The following is a 19,387-nucleotide window of genomic DNA, read 5'->3' as shown; positions in this document are numbered from 1 at the left end:
CACCAACACCCACATCAACACCAACACCCACACCAACACCCACACCCACACCCACACCCACACCCACACCAACACCCACACCCACACCAAAACCCATTTGCTCATTTTTTATGGCTTTCAAAGTCCTGTTCAAAAGCAGTGAAGGTAATTGAAAATAGCCTGTTGTTTGACAAGCTGTAAAACCAGACAGAGCCATTATCAAAGCCGTTAAGAATCATGGTTTCCAATTAAGTTGCTGATAAAGTCACCTGGCTGCGAGGGAGCTCAGCTATGGTGGTGGCAGTGTGATGCAGAGCGGGGGCCGCCATTGACTGTTAGCGTGACACCAGAAACCTCCTCCTGTCTGCAGAGCCAATCCCCCACTGAGACATAATTACAACCACACACAGCCTGCCTAACACACTTATCTGATTCTAGATTAAGCTACTTTGACACACATAGCAAATTGAAATACGTTATTATTTCAGAGTTTTCGGTTTGAAATTAGTCTGGCTGGAAAGCAATGACTGGGGTTGGGATAATGTTGTTGTACATTGGTGAAGAGAGAGAGTGTGGGGGGGGGGGGGGGGGTTGATTGGACACTAGATGGACATATAGTACCTAGGACCAATCAGCTGCTGATAAGGCTTTATTAACAGGAAGTGATTCAGGTGATAGTTGGATTGGATCTATTTGGACCCAGACAGTGAACCTGCTAGACAGTAGCTAGAGGCTGCTGTAGCTATGGTCTCTATTGGCTAAACTCCCTAGCATGCATGGGACCAAGCCTTTGTGAGAAATGACTCACCCACAGTATAGCCTCTAGAGCTCCCCAACCACCAACCATCATTGGAAGAGTCTATAGGTACAAGCGTAAGTCTGTGGATGCTGGATGTTGCTGCATCAGTTAGCACTGACTCACTGGGATGGTGGGACTGAGAGATGGGGGACTGGGCTTACTTTACCTCTCTAAGCCCCCCTTAACCCTCTGGAGCCACTGTCATACATGTACCTCACACAAACTGGTGAGCTAGATGGTTTTATCTTCCATCCGATGTCCTTCATGTGATCCGTGCTTGGGAACGGGCTCAGGCATGTCATATCAGGACCAGTAGACAAGGTCTAGTGCTGAATGAAACAAGACAGAGGCTGCGTCCCAAATGGCACCCTATTCCCTACATAGTGCACTACTTTTGACCAGGGCTATGTAGGGAATAGGGTGCCATTTGGGACGCAACCAGAGGATGTTGACATAGGACGGGGTACAAATTGGTACACTGCACCGTCACTTGCTCTGTAGCTGCAACAGGTACCATGTGAGAAACAGGTGATGTTTCCAGCCATTATATTCCATCTGATTCCCCTGATAGTTGTGTCAGCTGTAGCTCCTTGTTTTCATCTGTTCCTAAGTGCTAGTATAACGGCTAATATATTCTTATAGTATAAAGTGATTTTCTCCTCTGCTGTCGTGCAGTGTGTCGAGTCCTCCTTTAATTGACCTTGAAACACCTTTGCACCTTGGATCCGCTGTTGAAAAGCCTCTCTCTGCTGCAGTAGAACATGCTCTTGTTTTATATGCAATGTGGAGTGGTGGTGAGCTGTGGGTCAGTCTCCTACCGTACCGCACAATGAATTATTTAGACTAGGTAGACTTTTATAGAACCAGAACTGACTGAAACAATAGAAACCATTACTCCTCCTACTCTAGAAATAACCAAAATATACTCAAGCTCCTGCAAAATGTTGGCAGCCCAGTTGGGCAATTTAACCCTTTAATTATCAACCCAGTGAGCAAGCAGCAATCTGGGAATCATTAACTGACTGAAGCTACAGTATAGCATCTGCAGTGAATCAGATAGTTGTAGCTACTTGACTCATCGTGATCCTTTACTGGTGTTGCATTACTGCTGTGCAAAGTGTGGATAAATAAATAATTAGCAAACAAATAAATCAGCTCATCAAGGATAAACTCGCTTATCAAAACACTTTGCAGCATGCTAACACACAACCACGCTAGCAAGCAGAGGCCTGGAGTAATTAATCTCCTTTTGGGTTGATTACAAATGTCTGCTCCTGAAATAACCCCTGTCGGGCCTGACACCGTGCTAATCTCCTCTCCTCTCTGACATTCACGCTAGCTACTTCTGCTGATGAATATAGGACACCCCGGGGGACAGGACAGGGAGGGAGATGGAAGAACAGAGCCCAGCATCAGCCCTCCACCACCCAGCCAGCCACCACCCCAGTAGCCCAGCTACCCCGGCTAGTAATGAAAGCCAAAGCTGATACCTAATATTATTCTCTCTTGCCAATCTGGAGGAGGAGAGGAATAGATACCCAGCATATTGACCTGAACCCCCAGTAGCAGTGGAATTAAACACACTCCAGTAAGTGTGGGTCCACTCTGCCTGTCTAACGCACAAGGCCAGGGCGGGAGTGACTGCCTGCAGACACTACCTAATAGAAAGCACATTACTGATCAGGATCCGTTGTAGTTCGTGGGCAGAGAATTCAGTCTGGCACAGCAGTATACTGGATGAGTGGCTGACTGAGGAGCGGGAGGTTTATTCTAGCTATTGCTCTCCCGTTGCACCATTCCACTCTGGCACCGCTTCAGCATCCCAACGTCTGTACCAGAACTAGTACACGCCATGTCGTGCCAAAACAGGCCCTTTTCTTCACAATTAACCTTGGCATCCATGGGGAAGGGTTTTAGGAGACGGACACAGCTGACTGCTCTGAGGGCGGACCTTGCGGCTAACTGATGACAACAGATTGATTTTGTTTGTTATCTTTTTTGCTCAGCTAATTTCTCTGGGTCGCACATTCATTCAAGCAGGGTCGAGTCAATTGGAATAATTGCAGCAAATTCAGCATGAAGCCAGTCTCTGAACCCAAGTTGATGTTCCTCAGTTTTTATGATGGCAATTTGCATATACTCCAGAATGTTATGAAGAGTGATCAGATGAATTGCAAGTCCCTCTTTGCCATGAAAATGAACTTAATCCCCAAAAAACATTTCCACTGCATTTAAGCCCTGCCACAAAAGGACCTCGTTAACACAGGTGAGAGTGTTAACGAAGACAAGACTGGAGATCACTCTGTCATGCTGATTGAGTTAGAATAACAGACTGGAAGCTTTAAAAGGAGGGTGGTGCTTGAAATCATTGTTCTTCCTCTGTTAACCATGGTTACCTGCAAGGAAACACGTGCCATTATCATTGCTTTGCACAAAAAGGGCTTCACAGGCAATGATATTGCTGCTAGTAAGATTGCACCTAAATCAACCATTTATCGGATCATCAAGAACTTCAAGGAGAGAGGTTCAATTGTTGTGAAGAAGGCTTCAGGGCGCCCAAGAAAGTCCAGCAAGCGCCAGGACCGTCTCCTAAAGTTGATTCAAACTGCGGGATCGGGGCACCACCAGTGCAGAGCTTGCTCAGGAATGGCAGCAGGCAGGTGTGAGTGCATCTGCACGCACAGTGAGGCAAAGACTTTTGGAGGATGGCCTGGTGTCAAGAAGGGCAGCAAGGAAGCCACTTCTCTCCAGGAAAAACATCAGGGACAGATTGATATTATGCAAAAGGTACAGAGATTGGACTGCTGAGGACTGTGGTAAAATAATTTCCTCTGATGAATCCCCTTTCCGATTGTTTGGGGCATTCGGAAAAAAGCTTGTCCGGAGAAGACAAGGTGAGCGCTACCATCAGTCCTGTGTCATGCCAACAGTAAAGCATCCTGAGACCATTCATGTGTGTGGTTGCTTCTCAGCCAAGGGAGTGGGCTCACTCACAATTTTGCCTAAGAACACACACCATGAATAAAGAATGGTACCAACACATCCTCCGAGAGCAACTTCTCCCAACCATCCAAGAACAGTTTGGTGACGAACAATGCCTTTTCCAGCATGATGGAACTAAGTGGCTCGGGGAACAAAACATTGAAATTTTGGGTCCATGGCCAGGAAACTCCCCAGACCTTAATCCCATTGAGAACTTGTGGTCAATCCTCAAGAGGCGGGTGGACAAACAAAAAACCACAAATTCGGACAAACTCCAGGCATTGATTATGCAAGAATGGGCTGCCATCAGTCAGGATGTGGCCCAGAAGTTAATTGACAGCATGCCATGGCGGATTGCAGAGGTCTTAAAAAAGAAGGGTCAACACTGCAAATAGTGACTCTTTGCATAAACTTAATGTAATTGTCAATAAAAGCCTTTGACACTTATGGAATGCTTGTAATTATACTTCAGTATATCATAGTAACATCTGACAGAAATATCTAAAAACACTGAAGCAGCAAACTTTGTGAAGACCAATACTTCTCAAAACTTTTGACCACGACTGTACACGTGTAAGAATGCACACATGGTATGGAGTTAATAGGGATGTACAGGTTCAGATGGAGCTGTATAGGGGCCAACCTCTTTATACTTGCTCTAAGGAAAGACCCATCCTTTCTCAGACCCCTGGGACATTAAACATGGGAAAAGTGCTCCAGGACTCTCTTACGTAAAATCAATTTTCCTTTAAAGAACAGTGATACAGCCAGCGCATGTCAATAGAGGGTTGTGTGCAGAGAGAGCAGGAGAGAGGAAGGGAGGAATAGAGAGAGAGAGAGAGAGAGAGACAGACGGAGAGAGAGGGCCAATGTCATCAGTCAGTGAGAGAGCCCTTTCATCTCCTCCTGATGTCTTCAAAGACAATAAGCCTCACCCACTGCACTCTGTCCCCATTAACACGTCACACACACACACACACACACACACACACACACACACACGAAAATAACTACATAAACATACAGCAGAATGTACCCTACCCTCTCTATTAAACAAACACAGAATAATGGAGAGAGAAGGGGGGGAACAGAATAAACAGTGATGAGTCTCTCTCTTCTCTATCACTGGCATCCCCTCCATGTGTCCTCTGTGTGGCTGAATGTCACCAAAGTGGGCACTATTGATAACCTGTGAGCCAGCCTCCCTTCTCCTCCCTATCTGGCTCCCTCTCCTTCTCCTTCTCCGTCTCCATCTCCCATTGTGTGTGTGTGTGTGTGTGTGTGTGTCTGAGAAGTCAAGCACATCAAAGAGGGATTGTTGTCAAGCAAACAGGGGATGGAGGGCGGCGACGGAACACAAACCCATTTGAGGATGTCATCTGACAGTGGCAACAAATTCCATTAATGTTGTTTTGTCATTTCCCTGATTTCTATTTGTGCTTGAACAAAGCCACATTAAGTCCTTGACCTTGTCGACACAGCTAGTGTTCATTCCAGCAATCCGTTTATCCAGTCACAGTCACACAACGGTGACTACACATCGCTTTACCTCACGTCCTTACCTAACCTTTACCTCACGTCCTTACCTAACCTTTACCTCACGTCCTTACCTAACCTTTACCTCACGTCCTTACCTAACCTTTACCTCACGTCCTTACCTAACCTTTACCTCACGTCCTTACCTAATCTTCACTGAAGTGAAGCCACAAGTATATATACTTTGATCTCTAATTAATGGGTAAGCAACTCGGGCTCCCAAGTGGCGCAGCGGTCTAAGGCACTGCATCTCAGTGCTAGAGGCGTCACTACAGACCCTGGTTCGATTCCAGGCTGTATCACAATCCGGCCGTGATTGGGAGTCCCATAGGGCGGCACACAATTGGCCCGGGGTAGGCCGTCATTGTAAATAAGAATTTGTCCTTAACTGACTTGCCTAGTTAAATAATGTTGTTTTTTTTAAAGCAACTCAAAAGGAATATGTGCAAATACTGCGTGTGTTGGATGGAGTTGAACAACTCCAGTTCACCGAGTCCAAATGACTTATGTGTATTTGGCCAATAACGGCGTCTGCATGCACATTAAAATGCAAGTATACATTAATGAGCGGTATGGTTTAGATTTTCCTAATGTTTCTAAACATCTAAGTGGAATTATTCCTCCAATTCTAGTTATCATGGTTGCGTTTGTGTTTATGTAGCTTTTTTATTTTGTGTTTATCTCTAAGTTTCTGCTCGGGGCTCAGTGCAGTTAGCAGTGCTTGTTATTGTGAGCAAAACTCTGCTTTCTTCAAGCTATGTCTCTGTGTTTGTTGCTGTGATGGATGCTATGCTGTGGGGCACAGAGTTTCTCTGTGTTTGTGATTGTATGTGTGTGTGTGTGTGTGTGTGTGTGTTAGTATTTGTTTCTGTAGGGTTTTCTTACATTTCTTACATAGCATAAAAGTGGGTGTATTTGTGTTATTGTATGGGTGCCTGGGTGTGTGTATACATTGTGTGTGTGTGTGTGTGTGTGTGTGTGTGCGTGCGTGCATGCGTCTGCATTTTACTGAGAGAGATATGTATATTTGTTAGAGAGAAAGAAAGAAAGAGAAAGAGAGAGAGGGATGGATGGATGGATGGATGGATGGATGGATGGATGGATGGATGGATGGAAGGATGGATGGATGGATGGAGGGAGGGAGGGATGGATGGATAGATGAGGGATAGATGGATGGATGGATGGAGGGAGGGAGGGAGGGAGGGAGGGAGGGAGGGAGGGAGGGAGGGAGGGAGGGAGGGAGGGATGGATGGATGGATGGATGGGGAGGGAGGGAGGGAGGGAGGGAGGGAGGGAGGGAGGGAGGGAGGGAGGGAGGGAGGGAGGGAGGGAGGGATGGATGGATGGATGGGGAGGGAGGGAGGGAGGGAGGGAGGGAGGGAGGGAGGGAGGGAGGGATGGGGAGAGGGAGGGAGGGAGGGAGGGAGGGAGGGAGGGAGGGAGGGAGGGAGGGAGGGAGGGAGGGAGGGAGGGAGGGAGGGAGGGATGGATGGATGGATGGATGGATGGATGGATGGATGGATGGATGGATGGATGGAGGGAGCTTATATCAGCTTGAAATGGATCTTATGAACAGCAAACACTGCATTTGTGGCAATAATCCAGAGAATTTGCTTGCAAAGGTATTTTGAGATGGTACAGCAGACAGTTATACAGTGAGCAGATCAGCCACCACAGAGGGGTTTAGTGTTTGTCTCTTACAATTCTGATCATTGACAAGGCCACAGCTAGACTGTTGATGTTAAGAGGATGTCTAAAACAGAGAGACAGGTAAACAACACTATGGGATACCTTAGACCTCAGTATTGTATTAGGATGTTTGTCATTTCCTTAATACTGCAGCACAGAATGACAGTATTGAAGCCAGCTTTGTGCAGCACTGTGAGTGAGCATGCAGGCCAGGCTAATGTTAGTGTGAGAAAGGCCCATGCATGCAGCAGTAGTGAGGTGTTCTGTGCTGTGCTGGCCATTGGGCCCCTGCAAGCACTAAGCCCTCTCACTTGGCACTTCTGGTGTGTGTGTCGGAGTGCTGGGTGGCAGTAATGGTACCTGTGTGAGCAATGAGGCACTGAGGCGAAAGCGGGCCATCTGCACCCGCTATAGTTCCAAGCTACTTACCTACCGACACACACAGAGGTCAAACTCAGATAGGGAAACAAATCACAGGGCGCGCAGCAGCCATCTCCCTGGTCTAAATGACTCTCCTCTCATATCCTATCACATCCTGGAGAGGATAATACCCTGCCTCTATCTGGATCCACAGGGACTGCTGTTTTCTACCACTCACAATGGACTTGAAGAGACTCAGCTTACTAAAAGCCCCCTGGATGAGTTTGGCATGGCAATTTGTAAAGGAAGAAGGAGTTGTTTACCTAATGTTCAATGAGGGATCTGCAGGGTCTGTAACTTAAACCAGAGTGCTTTTATGGAAACTCTGCTGTTGTCTTTCAAACTGTAATTTGTTAAGTCATAAATACAAAGAAGCCTAATCATTTATGCAAAATAAATGGCATGCATTATCCTTGATGCAGTGTCAGACTACATTTATAAACCTATGAAAGTTCAGCGTTGATAAATGATTATGATAAACCGCCCATACATCTCAGCCTATTAATTGGCCAATAGTAATGTCACTGTAATCAATGCTGGAACAAGTCCACTTGAGTGTTATTTTATTCACATAATTTCAATTTCCTAACGAGGACATGGATGTATCTGTAATCACTAATGCTAATTTGCTCTAAGACTCAGGGCTCAGGATGCTCAGTGTGAGAAGGTACATGACATTTTGTTCCTAATTAGACCTGGTTGGTAAATAACAAGCTAGCAGAGCCACAGCTCCATGACCTGGGGTGGCAGGACAGGAGTGTGTCCCAAATGGCACCCTATTCCTTATGTAGTGCACTCATTTTGACAAGAGCTGTATGGGCTCTGACCAAAAGTAGTGCACTATAAAGGGAATAGGGTGCCATTTGGGACACATACCAGGACAGGACTGAGGCATGCTGAGAGATTAGAGGGACAGACAGGACATGTGGTGATCACACTGCCACCGGACCATGAACCTGTTATCTATTGTCACAGGCAGGGGACAGAGACCTGTCATATTCCCAAACACACCCACAGTCATATCCTCTTTAATTTTCACACACCCACAACATCCACACAGACCCACACACAGATGTAACCCCCCCCCCCCCGCTCCAGAGTGCCACAAGGCCCCAGCTGTGTCAATCAGCTGTGCAACCCAGCCATACCGTCCATGTCAAACAAGAGAGAACTTCAAAAGTGAGAAACGCAAATGTATTTTCACCCACTTTCAAACCCCACCACTGATCCTGCATTTGTCACTGTGACCTGCTCTGGTAAAATTAGAGAAAGTACAGTGTCTTACGGCTGGTGTTCACTCTGCAAAACAAACAAGCAGATCAGCGTAACAACAACATGTCTAATGATAGCTCTGCTGCCTCTGCTCTGCCCAGCTGCCTCTTCATAGGTGCTGAGCGGTGGCAGAGGAGGAGGTAGGCACAACAAAAGCCTTGTCTGTATCTAATGGGAAATCCAGCTTGATTACACATTTCAGACTTGAGCCTGTGTGACTCAGTGTGTGACACAGATTTTCCATTACCAATGTAATTACTTTCTGGGTCTGCAGAGAGGCAGGCACGCTAACACTGAGAAAGCCAATACAGATATACACTTCAACCATGCCTGGGCTCAGGGATGCATCTTCACATACTACTTCATGCCAGTCATCCAGTAGAGCTATATTGCTCTTCTATATGTATATTGCTCTTCTTCTACTATGTAGTTGTGTGTACCACTTCCTACAATGGTACCAGATAACACTAATCACCTAGTAGCCATTCTGCTCTTGTATGAGACTGTATGCCATAGCTGTGCCACCTCCTATGGCACCATCTATTGACAATCATCTAGTAGTGCCAATGTCCTCTGCACCAGATAACAGTGACTTCACATAGGAGCTCTATTCTAACGTTATGCCTGTGTTCCCTGCCGTGACAGTACCATTGCTTCCTTCCTCCCTCTCCTGCACCAGTCAGCAGTACTGTTCAGCTCACTGTGCTGCAGGGCCATTTCCTCCAGGTCAGTGCCAATGTCACATACCAGTGCTCCCAGGATTCCATCAGGCCAGAGCGGAGTGTAACTAATCCTGCAGGGAGAGGAAACAGAGCCGAACTGACCCCGAAATGGACTCATCATCAGTATGATGGCAACAGATGAGGGAGTTTAGTCCACATGGCCTCCCCTGCTCGTTAAAAGGGCCTGATGCACCTGTGGTCCTGCTACTACCCTGCTACCACACATCTGTCAGCGCCAACTCTGTCTGTCTGCTAGCTATCAAACTCTAACTCTACCTGTCTGCTAGCCCTCCCTCTATCTCTTAAGGGAGTGAATGTTATTTATAATGAGGGTTACATGGAGAAAATCGGACCTCACTGAAATGAAAATGGATGGCCCTCCCCTCAGTAAAATATATTTCAACTAAACCCTCCCTGAACGCATGAAAACCAAAATAAGAAAACCCCAAATAAGAATGAAAACAAAGTGGATAGCAGAGAACATATCTACTGTTTACCCTCAGTTCTTGGACAGACCAGAGCCTTAGACATGCAGTTTTAGAAACTGTTCTTCATCCTGTAAGCCTTACATGGCAGTGCAGGAATATGGATAGCGCACAGGGCTGCGGGCCAGAAGGTTGTGGGTTCGCAGACCACCGTGGACAAGATAGGGGTGGAAAGATCTCATTGATTGTAAAAGCATTGCATGAGTGTATCATCATATTTGTAGGTCAGAGATTTTGTTTTGCCTTTTATAAAGATTTCATGTAATTCTACATCATCTTACATATTAGCAGAATATTTTTTAATACCACACAAATTAGAAATTACAGGCTAAGAATGGACAGAGAGATAGAACTATGTGTTCAAATCAGTGTGTCTTGTTTGCAACGAAACTGTCCCTGTTTGCAAATAATTAATTCTGAGAAGTCATTAGGAATCTGAGCATGTTACTTTCAAAAGTTAAGCCTACCATTCCACCCCAGACAGAGTAAGCCTACCGACGCAGAAAAATGTAAGCTTTAACTGCTGGCTACTCTTCATCCGTGACTTAACCCAACGAGAGAAGGTCACAAGTGTTTCCCTAAATGCTGTCTGGGTTTAAACATATTCTATTGTACAGAAAGTGAATAGCTTAATCAGTTGATAGTGTCAAAGAAACAAAACAGTGATATCCCCATATGCATTGGAGTCACGTCTTTCCTGGGTATTTTACAGCTTGTTTCTAGCATAAAGCATTGCGGACCAAAGCGCTGTTATAGATCGGATCCGTTTTATTTTATTCAAAATCTTAAGCTAACAAGGGATAGGTAGGCCTGTGCTTTTTACAATTTTCTTTAATAAAAGGTAGGCCTCTCATACCCCCTCAATTCAAGTCTTGTTTTTAACTTAACAGCCCTTCACTGACACGGAGCTAGGCTATTTAAAGAGCGCATGGTGGGTGGAGGAATTGACCGACAAATCTATGGATATAGTAGCCTACAATGTAAATTACTTGAATCTGGCTAATTGTGAGGTCAATAACTCTGATAAATACATCATGGGCAAGAAACATATTGTCTTTAATACAATCAATTATACTAGTAGCAAGCTATCAAAGTTGACCTCTGGTCTTCCTTCTCATCTTCCTGCTCTCCTTCTCAATCTGAACAGAACACAGACTATAGGCTAGTCCATGTGCAAGATAGTGACTTTTTGGGACTAGGCCTAATCAACAATTATTTTGGGAAGAAGCCTTTTAACTGTCTTCCTGAACTGCCACCGTAGCCCTACACAGCACAGCCATTGGTTCGGCAGCACACAAAACGTTTGTTGATCAGCAAGAGCAGAGCAGGCTGGGGCTCATGGTTGGAATATCCATTGCAGTGTGTAGTGCAGCCTAGTTGTATTAACACCATCCCAGCAGCTATCTTATTATACTCTGTGCTTCTCCCAGCATGCACTTCATGGCCTATAGGCTATGGATCATTTGATTGAGACCACTCTAAATAGCCTATAGGCACACTTGATATTGCGCGCCCAGCAGAAAGTCAGAGATGAGGGGTGGAATCAGGCACACATCCATATATAGCCTAATCAGCAGCTAATTCTAAAACACTGAGAATGATAGAAATGTCATCAATTACAAATGACATGACCCTCCCCTGGACTGAAATTGAAAAAGCATGACCTTCCCCCATTTTCCTCCAGAATGGACAGACTAAGGACAGTGTGAGGGAGCGAGAGAGAGTGGCCTGACAGGGGTGGACCAACACCCAGGACACACCCAGTCTCGCTGCCTGCCAGTAAACACTCACAAGTTCAGCTCTATCAGGAACAGCACCATGAAACAGCTGATCTCTCTCTCTCTCTCTCTCTCTCTCTCTCTCTCTCTCTCTCTCTCTCTCTCTCTCTCTCTCTCTCTCTTCTCTCTCTCTCTCTCTCTCTCTCTCTCTCTCTCTCTCCCACTCCCACGGTCTCTCTCTTTCTCTTTCCCTCTCTCACTCTCTCTCACCCACTCGCTCTCTCTTTCTGCACACCTCTTATATTTAGCCTAGAACACCAATACCTCATTCACTCACGACTGTACAGTACACACCTATGGCACATGTTGAATTTTCAGCATGTCACACATAGGGTACTCCTACCAACACCCCAGTCACTCACGAGTATGCAATGTAGCCTACATACCTACTACATATATCGAATACCCTGCATATCTCACACATTGTACTACTACTAACAGCCCACTTACTTATACTCAAATATGTGACGGCCCGTCCCAACTGGGGCTTATGTCGAAAAATCCGAATTGTTTTTATTTATTTCTTTTTGATTCAGAGGTCCAAAATGGTATATCATACAGTGCCTTCGGAAAGTATTCAGAGCCCTTGACTTTTTCCACATTTTCTTACGTTACAGCCTTATTCTAAAATTGATTAAATTATCTACACACAATACCCCATAATGACAAAGTGAAAACAGGTTTTTAGACATTTTTGCAAATGTATTAAAAATTAAAAACAGAAATTCATTATTTATATAAGTATTCAGCCCCTTTGCTATGAGACTCGAAATTGAGCTCAGGTGCATCCTGTTTCCATTGATCATTCTTTAGATGTTTCTACAACTTGATTGGAGTCCACCTGTGGTAAATTCAAAAATACCAGAAAATGTCTGCAGCATTGAAGGTCCCTAAGAACACAGTGGCATCCATCATTCTTAAATGGAAGATGTTTGGAACCACCAAGACTCTTCCTAGAGATGGCCGCCCGGCCAAACTGGGCAATCAGGGGTGAAGGGCCTTGGTCAGGGAGGTGACCAAGAACCTGATGGTCACTCTGACAGAGCTCTAGAGTTCCTCTGTGGAGATGGGAGAACCTTCCAGAAGGACAACCATCTCTGCAGCACTCCACCAATCAGGCCTTTATGGTAGAGTGGCCAGATTTACATTACATTTTAGTCATTTAGCAGACACTCTTATCCAGAGCGACTTATGATGGAAGGCACTGCTCAGGAAAAGGCACATGACAGCCCGCTTGGAGTTTGCCAAAAGGCACCTAAAGACTCTCAGACCATGAGAACAAGATTATCTGGTCTGATGAAACCAAGATTGAACTCTTTGGCCTGAATGCCAAGCGTCACGTCTGGAGGAAAGCTGGCACCATCCCTACGGTGAAGCATGGTGGTGGCAGCGTCATACTGTGGGGATGTTTTTCAGCGGCAGGGACTGGGAGACTAGTCAGGATCGAGGCAAAGATGAATGGAGCAAATTACAGAGAGATCCTTGATGAAACCCTGCTTCCAACAGGACAACGACCCTAAGCACACAGCCAAGATAACGCAGGAGTGGCTTCGGGACAAGTCTTTGAATGTCCTTGAGTGGCACAGCCAGAGCCTGGACTTGAACCCGATCTAATCTCTGGAGAGACCTGAAAATAGCTGTGCAGCAACGCTTCCCATCCAACCTGACAGAGCTTGAGAGGATCTGCAGAGAAGAATACCCAAGAAGAATCGATGCTGTAATCGCTGCCAAAGGTGCTTCAACAAAGTACTGAGTAAAGGGTCTGAATACTTATGTAAATATGATATTTCTGTTTTTTATTTTTTATAAATTAGCAAAAATGTCTAAAAACCTTTTTTTGCTTTGTCATTATGTGGTATTGTGTGTAGATTGATGAAAAAACAACAACAATTGAATACATTTCAGAATAAGGCTGTAACGTAACAAAATGTGGAAAAAGTCAAGTGGTCAGAATACTTTCCAAATGCACTGTACAATTGTGATTGGCGGAAGCATGCTGCTTTCAAAGTTGATAAACTTATCCCACTTAGGAGACAAGTAGGAGACAAATGCCCTTGAAAGATTTTGTTGAGTGTGAGAGAGCTCTTCTTTGTTTACGCCCTATTCAGCATCGTTCACACCCTCTTAAACTATAGACCCACCCATCTCTTAAGAATTCACATGTAAACGCATGGCCAACCGTCAGCATGGTCAACCCCTCCATTATCTCAACCAATAGTCATGGCTAGCCTGAAGTAGGAACTCGCCTCATCCGCACCCCGTTGGGGTTGTGTGTCACATATTTACACATCCAGTACACACGATTGTCAACTTTAACCCTCCACAGTCTCTCACACCTTTCGCAACACTCACTGACACCTCTCACTCTACCACCTCACACACTCACACAGAAACCTTCTGGTAGCTCTAGCCAGCCTCACACATATCTCACACACATCTCACTCTCTCACTCAATCACACATACACACAGACACACTCATACACAAAGCAATCATGTCCACAGCCCACACAATGAGGGCTGCAGAGACCTTCTCAACATCATAAGGGAATTGTAGATGTATTCGCATTGTGTCATGATGGCATCAGGTGTAGGCTCAAGAGAAATGACATTTGTATTTGACAAAGTAATGTTAAATAACAAAATATTATGTGTGGTACATGGTATAACACATTTGATGTGTGTTATACATTTCATATTTTGTTGGTATACAGGTACATGTAAAATGTGGTGATGTTGTTGTTGGCCACTAAGAACATTTCTCAGAATAGTATTTGTAAGTATTCAATTGTCCGTGGCCAAAGCCAGAAGCCTTTTGGTGTGCCTCTCAACCAGCCTGCCTCTCCAGGAAGAAAGCAGAAAGCAGCCAAACTTAGATTAAATGCATGTCCAATGTGTTTTTCAAAGTGTGGCGCAGCAGAGCACAGGCAGCAACCCCCTGAAAAAAAGCAATTCGGATTAACCTTTGCTTTCCTTGCATCAAATAGACTGCAGTCTGTAGCAATCATGTTCAAGTCCCACATTAAAGGAGTGTTTTCTAATGATGTTCCCCTCTCTAAATTGCTTTAGTAGCATTATTGTTGAACTGAACATTAGTGGGACCCACAGTCACCCAAACTCTGCCTCTCTGAGTCCAGTGAAAGACATGAACAAGAGGACTCTTTAGAGAGGGGTTTAGTGGAGTGGACTCTTTAGCCATACGCCTCCATGTGTTAGGGCTTGCTCAGGCTAAGCAGAAAGCAGGGCTTTGCCTCTGTGTAGTTACAGTAGCTTCACACAGTGTGTGTATGTTTACAATGTAATCTACCAGTCTACTAGCCAGTGGGCATGTGTTCCTGCTGTAATTACCTGTCCTTGCCCATGGCATACTGAGCAGACACTGAAAGGGGTGTCTGTTTTTGTGTTTGTGTGTGTATGTGTGTGCATTCAAACAGGAGTGTTATAGGGATAGCGTGAGGCTATTTTACCCACCCCTGTGCTCATGCTAGCTCCCTGTAGCCCAGCCGGCTCTAGTGTGGTGTGGTGTTGCAGCCTGAGACAACAGGACTGGGTCTGATCATCTGACCACTGCTGTTAGGGCCAGGCTGGTCAAACAGTAATGAAATGGAGCTTTAACTTGGGAAACGATGTCAAGAGGTAGCTGGCTAACTCTCCTCCCCTTTCAATGGGGCTCTGCAGCTGATGTCAGAACCACAGGAAGAGAGGAAGAGAGCCTGACAAGGAATGTTTGTTTTCTGGTACAGTGTTATGCTGCCAAGCCTTCTTCAAGGGCACCGAGCTACAGACACGCTCTGTGTTCCTTCCTTTCATGCAGAGTTAGACTCATTCTAATGGTGGAGAAAAATACTAATGAGATGAGAAAAACGCCAGATGAAGACAGTGGCTCCAATTTAGCCTATTAAAATGTGCATTTTCTTAACATCATTAGGAGGATGGTTAAGTGTGTGTGTTTGTGTGTGTGTGTGCGTCCATGTGTGCGTGTATGGATTCCTGCTGTCCGTGTGTGAACAGGGAGAAGTCACCGAGTTTAGTGGAATAAGGTACTGGCTGTCACAATGGAAAAAAATGTGAAAAAGAAGTGTTGGCGTATTGCTGGAAAATTGTCCTATTTGTTCATCTTTGGGGGAAGGTAAACAGAAAGGAGATGGAAGATTTAGATGAGAGGCTGATATGGGCTGAGGAAACATAGTTCCAATATGAATTTGAGGATAAAATGACTCTAAATGTGACTACAGCGAGGGTAATAGTAGTAAAGTATGAAGCGTTAAGGGCATCAGTATTTATGCGCCAAAGCTCTATGCTGCCTCCTTGCTCCAGCTGACATTTGAAGTTCTGAGATTTGTTTGGGAAAGAGGGAGGAAAGACAAGAGGGAAAGTGATAGAACAATCTGAGAGGAGAAGAGGAGATGGTGCACTGTGCTCAGCCTCCATTATGTCTGATGTCATTGGCATAAACGTCTCTCTGAACTTCACTATTCCTCTTCCTAGAACCCACACACACTTAAACCTGACACACCCGGACCACTGCTAGTCTGGGCCACTGCTAGTCTGGGCCACTGCTAGTCTGGGCTTCGATATAGTCATATTGCTGTAACACACCAGTTTGACTAAGCAAAAAGGAAAGACAAGAGCAGGATGATATGATGCAGTGTAATACTATGAAAAGACTGCTCATTACCTGATACTAGACTGCATGTGGAGCTATCCATGGTGCTGAAACCCCCATACTAGATTATGTACAGTAGCTTCCCATGGTTCTGGAGCTGTCTGTTGCTGGAGCTGTCTGTGATGCTGAAACAGCCCACGTAGCCTAAAGACCTTGCAGTATTCCAGCTCTACTCTAGCTGCCTGCCCACAGCTTAACCACTAGTGTGAGGATGTTGAGCTATTCCATGTTCTGTGGCCCGTCTACCCCCACACTGAGACAGAAGATGGAGACAGTGTGGGTGATAATAACAGAGCTAGCTGTGTTTCTATCACGCACACGCACGCACTGCACACACACACACACACACACACACACGCACACACACACACACACTGCTGCTCCCAGAACCTGTCACTGCCAGCACAGCAGAGATAGAGTGGCATCGCTGACAGCAGCCTTTGCATAACACACCCAGACATTACATGATCACATCAAGTCAGTGCGCCAACAAAGACACTTTTGTCATCTGACTGCTGCCAACTCTGTGTCTCTGTCCCACTCTACTACTGGAACACTCAGTTAAGGTGACAGGACCGGATGGCAGGGTGGCACACACCACACGCATACCTCAACACACAAAGAGACCTTCACATTTTAAAATACATGTAGGCACCACACACACACGTGTGCATGACACACATACAAACAACTACCCCATAAACACATTCACACACACAGAAACACACATTTATTTATGTAATGAAAACCCTGTTTCTATACTATGCTGGCCATGTCCATCTAATGTTGACAGGGGCAAGGAAATCAATTTCATTTATATAACTGGGATGAGTGGTGAAAATTATCTGGTTTCATCCCTGTCATTATTGACGATCAAATTTGAAGAAAGGCCCAGATGAGGTAAGAGTATTTAAAGCTGGAAAATAGGACAAACCAGAGTGTGTATGTGTGTGTGTGTGGGTTGTGTGTGTGTGTGTGTGTGTGTGGGTTGTGTGTGTGTGTGTGTGTGTGTGTGGGTTGTGTGTGTGTGTGTGAGTTGTGTGTGTGTGGGGGGGGGTTGTGTGTGTGTGTGTGTGTGTGTGTGTGAGGGGGGGGTTGTGTGTGTGTGTGTGTGGGTTGTGTGTGTGTGTATGTGTGTGTGTGGGGGGGTTGTGTGTGGGTTGTGTTTGTGGGTTGTGTGTGTGTGTGTGTGGGTTGTGTGTGTGTGGGTTGTGTGTGTGTGTTTGTGTATGCTCATGCCAGCCAAGAGATCAGTCTCTGATTAGCCATCCAAATGACACAGCAGAGCAGAGCAGAGCAGAGCAGAGCGCACCAAACCAAAGAGCTAGGAGGACAGACTTTGCTTGATGGCCGAGAGAAAGACAGACTGTTGAGTGGCTATGAATTTCTGTAGAAGCCGAGAGTGGACAAACGGAAAACAAATTGAGTGAGAGAGAAAAAGGAAGTGGAGAGACATTTCCAGCCCCCTCCAGGGGATGAGGGAAATGGAAAAAATGACAGATGGACAAGAGATTTCCTTTAAAGATATTAGAGTGGGACATCGGCATGCAGTAAGTACATGTCATGGAGGAGAGGAGAGGGGGAGGAGAGGAGGGGAGGAGGGGAGGAGATGAGGTCTGGTCTGAGGGGACCCACACTAACAGCCTGACCACACAGCTCTGTCCTATCAGATCTCTACTGGTCTCTAATGATACACAGCTCTGTCCTATCAGATCTCTACTGGTCTCTAATGATACACAGCTCTGTCCTATCAGATCTCTACTGGTCTCTAATGATACACAGCTCTGTCCTATCAGATCTCTACTGGTCTCTAATGATACACAGCTCTGTCCTATCAGATCTCTACTGGTCTCTAATGATACACAGCTCTGTCCTATCAGATCTCTACTGGTCTCTAATGATACACAGCTCTGTCCTATCAGATCTCTACTGGTCTCTAATGATACACAGCTCTGTCCTATCAGATCTCTACTGGTCTCTAATGATACACAGCTCTGTCCTATCAGATCTCTACTGGTCTCTAATGATACACAGCTCTGTCCTATCAGATCTCTACTGGTCTCTAATGATACACAGCTCTGTCCTATCAGATCTCTACTGGTCTCTAATGATACACAGCTCTGTCCTATCAGATCTCTACTGGTCTCTAATGATACACAGCTCTGTCCTATCAGATCTCTACTGGTCTCTAATGATACACAGCTCTGTCCTATCAGATCTCTACTGGTCTCTAATGATACACAGCTCTGTCCTATCAGATCTCTACTGGTCTCTAATGATACACAGCTCTGAGCTGGTCAGTCAAAGATGGATTATCTCAGTTGGGTAAACAATGGCTTACAGCTCAAACCAGATGGAAAAAATGATATTGTATCATATAGCATGATACACATATGACATAGCAATTACTTAGTGTGCGGGTCATTTAATCCTAATTAAGCAGTCCTATTTGCTTCTCCACATCATGCAAGGTATCCTAGAAGTCTATGTTGACTGGCTGTGGGCTGAATACACATGTAGTCGTTTGCCTGTAAGGCACCATGAAATGGCCCATATCCCTGGTACTATAAATATATTCTCAGTGGCTCACAGGAAGGGTATGACTCTTAAGTACAGCAGCTGAGCCTCCATGACTGATGTATAGCTAGTCCCTATATTCCCTACAGAGCGCTGGCTTTGGTCAAAAGTAATGCACTATATAGGGAATAGTGTGTCATTTGGGACTCAGCCCAGGACAGGTGAAGGATAAAGGGGGTACATACAGTAGGACCTTGTGCCCAGGGTATGAGTCCCAACGTGGCCATGTGGAGCTGTGGGGTGTTCCATATCGTTCCAGCTAGGGGCGAAAGGATGGAGGTGAGGATGGACGGGGGGATGTTTGAGGGAGAGAAAAGATGGAGGGAGGAGGGCGAATGTCTTCTAAAACGAACAGCTGCTAGAGTCGCTAGAGCACTGTGTGCATTTGTGTTTTCCAAAAGCGGAGATATGAAACATTCACACATTGCACGGCCTAGATTAGATTCGTTATTTTATTTGTTTTTGTTGGGAGAAAAACAGCATG

The sequence above is a fragment of the Coregonus lavaretus genome (assembly GCF_964263955.1).
Source record: "Coregonus lavaretus genome assembly, chromosome: 30".
Lineage (NCBI taxonomy): Eukaryota > Metazoa > Chordata > Actinopteri > Salmoniformes > Salmonidae > Coregonus > Coregonus lavaretus.
Note: the sequence above shows the minus strand (reverse complement) of the source record.